A 6,410-nucleotide genomic window follows, 5' to 3' on the forward strand; every position below is an offset into this window, starting at 1 on the left:
TAAAAATATTTCTAACTGAATCAGAATTTATTTAAATTACGTATTATTTGGGCGTGGCTACCGTTTAGTTTAATTGAAATTCTGCGAACCTAGACAAAGTATTTTCAGTGAGTTCAGGAAACCTAAAAAAGGCCAATGATGTCAGCGAATTGCGGTGTGCGTAGATCTCGCTGGCCCTTGAAAAAACATGCAAGGATAACCCTATTTTCGCCACCTTACTAAACAAAAGAACAATGCACAATGCTCCTGAACCAGGTTGTTAATTTTATAAAAATGTACCCATAAACAGTTTTCGAAGGGTTTTTCTGCATCATGTGCACTGAGGAAAAAGTACTTTTGAATCAAAAGTGTTGGTGCTTTTTAATTCCCGATTAATAATACAATAGTGTATGTTAATAGTTCAATAAATTTGGCTTTGAGTGAAAGAATTCGAGTTTTTTAATAAAAAATACAGTACTAAAGATTAAAATATTCACGATTATATGAAGCTCAAGAATATGAAGTTAAGAAAAGTAAATGCAAATTTATTTTAAGAAAATGTAGTATTTAAAGTGTTAAACGTACTTTTGAATTGACAAAGTATCTTTTTAACCTCTATCTGTTTGTTCTATTATATAAGATCAAGATATGTATTTCTTTGTAATGTATTTCTTTCCGAAGTAAAAGATTTAAATGTGAAGGAAAATCGTGTTGTATGAAACATAAATGCAAATATTTAAAAACATTGCAGGACTGTCTGCAAGGCATAGTAAAATTGAACCAAAAGTATTAAACCCTTCCAATAAACAAAAAAATTTAAGATTCCTGAGCGTATACAAATAGGCTAAATTAATATATTTTTGAATCTTTTAACAAATGTGAACATTACTTTTGCTTGGTCTTATATACTTTGTCTATGTTAACTTAAATAAATAAGTTATTTGCTTACGTTTAATAAACACCTGTGTAGGCTGTATGTGGTCATCACAATTGCAGCTTCCACGCCCCATTTCAGAACACTCCGAAAAAAATTTATTCACACGTTTCTTAGCACGTTTCTAAAGAAATTCAAACTATTATTTATTAATATAAAAAGCTAATTTTATCACATTCGAGCTTCAACGTTTTATACATACTCCCTCTACTCAATGGACCGAAAATTGCGTGTGCACATACCCGTCTTTTTAGGTGCTCTAGTAGAACTATACAGGAGCTATTATCCCTCATGTAACAGCAACCTTAGAAAATGTATTATTTCAAAACATGTATATTATAACAATTCATAATATGCACTGATTTTCAAACAAGCTTATGTTCCTTGACTTGTTTTAATTATTAAAACAAGAGCACGTCCTATAACAAAAATTTCAAAAGTAAATTTTTAGATCTAATTTGGACGAACTAGTCTGCTATTAAACTTACTTTGTTACTAAAAATTTGATTGCCACTTGCGTCGCTTTTTCCAAAAATTAAAATTAAAATTTTTAAAGTCTTAATGAGAAGCATGTATAAGACATTTGTAGATCTTTTTCGGGAAATAACTTTTCCGTTTATTTTTTGGGTATCTTGCGTCGTTTTTTCAAAAGTTTTATTACATTTTCTTTAACAGTTTTTTTTACAAATAAAAAAACGCCAATGCTGCGGCAGAATAATGCTGGTAAGTTACATGTTTTTATGAAATTTTTAACTTTCTCTCACCTTTTCAATTAGAGTGAAAAAATAAGCAATTACATAATAAATTAAATTTACAGTCTACATTATAGGTTTTTCGACTTTAAAATAAATTTTTGAGTTAAAATTACTTGCTTTAATTAACGTTCCAGTCATCGGGCAGGATTAAATTGACCCGGAATGACTTTCTACACGGAGAAAAATAGATGTTAGCACAGACTATCTAGATATTAATAGGTAATATCTTAACGATTTAACTATAGGGCGGAAATCTAGATACTGAAGTAGAGCATCCGTAGATATTAAAAAGAAGATTTTAACTGACAATATCCAAGATATTAAAGGGCAGAATCTAAGATATTCAAGAAATATTTCTTAATTGTGCAAAAATTACCTGTAAAGCATGCCATTTTCTGTAAAATGCAAAAGAATGTTAATATCTTAGTCCTCTGTTTTGAAAATGCGAATCCTCAAGCATTCGCCTGTTTGCATAATTATGCGATTTTTGTGTTAAACAGATAACACACTGTTCAAGGCTAATATGAAAGATGCCTGTAGCTGAGTCCTCATTTTCTTGAGAAAATTATAACATATCCAGAAACATTTAATCCATTTTCCACTAAAACTTATAGTGCAATAGATATCCGAAAAACCACAATACACACGATGAAAGCTCAAGATACAGATATAATCTTTTGTCGCCACGCCACACATCAGCGACCTTGCTCTGATAAAATTTAGCTTTTTAATATCTTAGATATTAACTGTTAATATCACATATTTTATACTTTCAATATAAACAGATATTGCCTTTTATTATTTTGTATGTTGAATATAACATGTTAGATAGTATGCCGTAATATCTATATATTATGGTTAAATATCAAGGTTTCTAATATCTGCTTATCAATATCTATTTTTCTTCGTGTAGGGTTAAATAATGTCATCAGCGATGTTTAGTGATAGAAATTTCTCATCACGTATTTTAAAATAATTGTCTAACTAATTCTGTGAACACATTGACAGTGTAAACATTTGAAGGGAATGCATTATTTGAGATAAAATTAATGTTCATACTATATTGAATTCGATTTTGAATGATTGAAGTTGTATTCTGAACCAAAAAGATGCATTCTCGAGCGAAGCACGAGATACGTGATGTGAATATGCTCGTTAAAGTCGAAAGAGCTTTAACAAATAAAAGTTCAAAATCACAAAATTACACTTCTCGATCCATTGGCGAGAGCTATCAGTCCCGAGTCGTTGGTGCGCTCAAACTCTCGAGCTAAGCTGTTTTAACAAAAGAGAATTCACACTCACAAAATTACAGTGCTCGATGTTTTCAGTCTTAATTTTTAAAGGTTTACACAAGATTGTGCAAAAATATGAAGACTAAGCGCGTAACGCGGGTTAAATACATAGTCTAGCGCGAAGCTCCAGATAGATACATCATCGAGCGCGAAGCGCGAGAACCAACAGTCGCGTGCCCTAGGCACGCTCAGACTCGCGAGCGATTTTTTTGTTTGGTAAAGAGTTAATCTTTCTGGTTTAAAAATGTACTATTTGGGTTAAAATTTATTTATTTTGTGTTGTAATATTTTTGGACTTACTGTTGTCTACAATAAACATTTTTCTGTTATCTGGTCTTGGTTTTTTTTAACACTTAAGTGTAAAACCACGTGGCCCGTACTCAGCCCCCCCCCCCTGATAGGCCAATGTAACCTATCGTCGACCCCACCCCTCCCCCTAAAGAAACCAGGTAGTTTATGAAAGGCCCCTTAAAAGAATGATTTAAAAATCATTTTTAATTTGATGCATTTGAACGTTAAAGTCGAAAATCTAATCGTATTAGTTAAGACGTTCAAAGTTGGGACTGTCCCATCTGTGCACGTGTACTGTTGGGACACCCCCATCTGTTCACGTCTAACTATCAACTCGCAAAATTGGGAGCCTCCTATCTTTGCACGTGCACAGATTTTACAGTCCCAAGTGCGCGACCTGCAATTTAACCATTTAATATGGGCCAGTGAGCACACAAAAATGTACAAATGGATGGGCACAGCTGTGTCACTGGACCTCGACGCGACGCGACGTGCAGTTGAGCAATTGAGTAAGTGGAGAATGTGTAGGAAAATGCATACATTTAAAATTAATGTATAACTTTCATTTTGTTCTTTCAAACCGTATAGTCAACCCACAACAGCCCATGAGTTTCAAAAATCTCTCATTTCAAGTGTTTCACACTGCTGTCGATATACGGCAAGGATTTTTTTAGGAAACATTGCTCGTCCCACATCCCGGCATACATCTTTTGCTTTCTTGATATTGATACATTTTTTCATGCGAGCTCTTGTCTTTTTTTAGATCCTTGTATATTTTTGCTTTCAAATCACATTCACACATTCTCATTATTCTTTCTTCAGACTTCATATTCTCCCGAAGTGACCGAACCATCTCAATAATTTTTCTCATTCTTATGAATCAGTGATTTTTTTACGCTACAGTCTTTGAGAACACAATCATTAATGACTTTGTAGCTTAGCGTTTTACGACACAGATTTACACGCCAATGTAAGTAGTCTATAGACCAAGGAATGTTGGGGGGGGGGGGGTTAAAGGAGGTTCTAGTAGTATTGGTCAGCGACACTGTAGTGGTTGGATCAGTCGTGCAAGGCAAAGTGTAATCTGACTGTTGATCGTCCCTGTAGTGCAGTTCAATGTTTTAACAGGCAGATTCAGGCAGTAGTATAGGAAATTCTTAGTCAGACAAAAAGTTAAAATGGCGCCATCGCTATCTTTCAATAATCAGGAAAATATTAAATTAAATTAAAAAGCAATAATGAAAAAGAAAACAAGTATATTGATATCGAAATTCCATTCTGTACTTTTTCGTCCTTGAATTAAGGCTTTAATTTTAAAATCACCATGGAGTGACTTTTAATTTCTAACGTTAATTATTTAATTAAAATAAGAAACACATTCTTTCTATTGTGCTTGGCAATTGTTAGAAGTAGAAAATCGTAATAACCTAAATTATAGTTGAGTAGTTGTAAATTTTATTTATAAGATTAGCTTCACAAGTCCCTTGGCGCGTATTATCGTTCCACATGCGTTGCATGTGGTAGCAAGACTCCAACGAGAATCAACTTATAAAAAAGTATGCTATCTCAAAAATAAAAATATTTTCTCCAATGAAATGCGATATTGATATATTGAGCGATATGCAACATCTATGACATTTGTTGCAAATATCTTTCCTTGTCGTATAAACTAAGTAAGATTATTTATCAGATTTTTCCCCTCAACTTCCTTTCCCTTCTCTTCATACAATTTTTTTACAAATATCTTAGATTACCCCAGACAGAACTTCCTGCTGATCCCCGTCTTATTTGTGTGTTTAGGATAACTTAAAACCAATTTGAGTGAGGATAATGAAATTATGGGACAATTGTAGTTCAAAATAATGCCTATTATCATGTGAAATTTTTGTTAATTTTTATTGATACATTAAATGATGCACAACCTTTTGGTTCGTTTAAAACAGAAGAACGAAGTTTTTGATTAGGCATTTAAGATGAGTGAAATTAAAGTTACAGTCAACCGGATTGCCTACGTACACACGTACAAGGTACAAACGCGATCATTTCTTGAACATTATTCACAATTCAAAAGTAAAAAAACCTTCCTGCTACAAATTAGATAAGCTTAATTCTATCCGATTTTAAGTACATTCATTTTTTGCATTCAACTCTCCAGATCTTTGTCAGGAATTGATATTTTTTCTTGCAAATTTTATGTATCATTCTTTAACATATTCTACGACTGTGTAGTGAATTTTCAAAAATATTTTCTTCGAAATCTGGGATGCATGTATATAAACGAGAAAGTTGTGTGATGAAGTTTCGAATGTTGACAACTTCCAGTTCAAAAAATTTTCCTTAGGGTTCAAAGTAGTTTTTCCAAAAAGTTTTAGATCTTTTGTCATCAGGGGAAAAAAGTGAGAGTGATGTGAAAATTCTGTGCGGCTTGTTAACCTCGACTTGGATCGTACGTCAATGGACGTCAACCCGTGGCGCTATGTTCTCGCGTACCAAGTCGAGGTTAGATCGCCGTATATAATTTCGTTTTCACTTTTTCCCTCTAATAACTAAGGATCTAAAACTTGTTGGGAAAACTCCTTTCATCTCTAAGGAAGACTTTTCTCACTGAAAGTTATTAAAATTTAAAACTTCCTCACACAACTTTCTCCTTTATATACATACATCCAAAATTTCGAAGAAAATATTTTTGTACATTCACTCAACAGCTCTGAAATGTTTTTATAACAAGACAAAAATCTGGCGAGTTGATTGCAAAAAAGCATTGATTACTTTATCGTTGAAAATTGTTGTTTTCCTTAAATAAATAAAAAACGAAAAAAACTTCGAATTTGTTTATTGTACAAAAAAGATGCGCAATAAAATAGTCTACAAATATTGATAGTCAACACTCAAATTTGAAATCAAGACATGCTGAAGTCGAAAAGTTCATCTTGAACATGTCTCAGTTTTGAGACGGAACCAGACTTCAATTTATGTCTTGGAGAAAAGTTTCTATGTCTTGAAGATATAAATTTATCTCTTGAATCAAATTTTTATGACTCCAACACGAGCGGTTTATAACTTCGAGTGTATAACGGTCCTAACAAAAAGGGTCATTCTGACTATCATAAAAGCTAATATTTTTTAATGATTAAACAATCCTGTAAATTTTGATACAAT

The 6,410-nt window shown here is 32.7% G+C and overlaps 1 protein-coding gene across 1 annotated transcript in view; it reads left to right on the top strand.

Moving 5' to 3' along the window:
- LOC117171362 (protein artichoke-like) overlaps window positions 1–6,410 on the top strand; it is a 519,164-nt gene that overhangs the window by 102,808 nt on the left and 409,946 nt on the right. The window lies entirely within an intron of this gene.

Source organism: Belonocnema kinseyi, chromosome 4, assembly GCF_010883055.1.
Source record: "Belonocnema kinseyi isolate 2016_QV_RU_SX_M_011 chromosome 4, B_treatae_v1, whole genome shotgun sequence".
NCBI lineage: Eukaryota > Metazoa > Arthropoda > Insecta > Hymenoptera > Cynipidae > Belonocnema > Belonocnema kinseyi.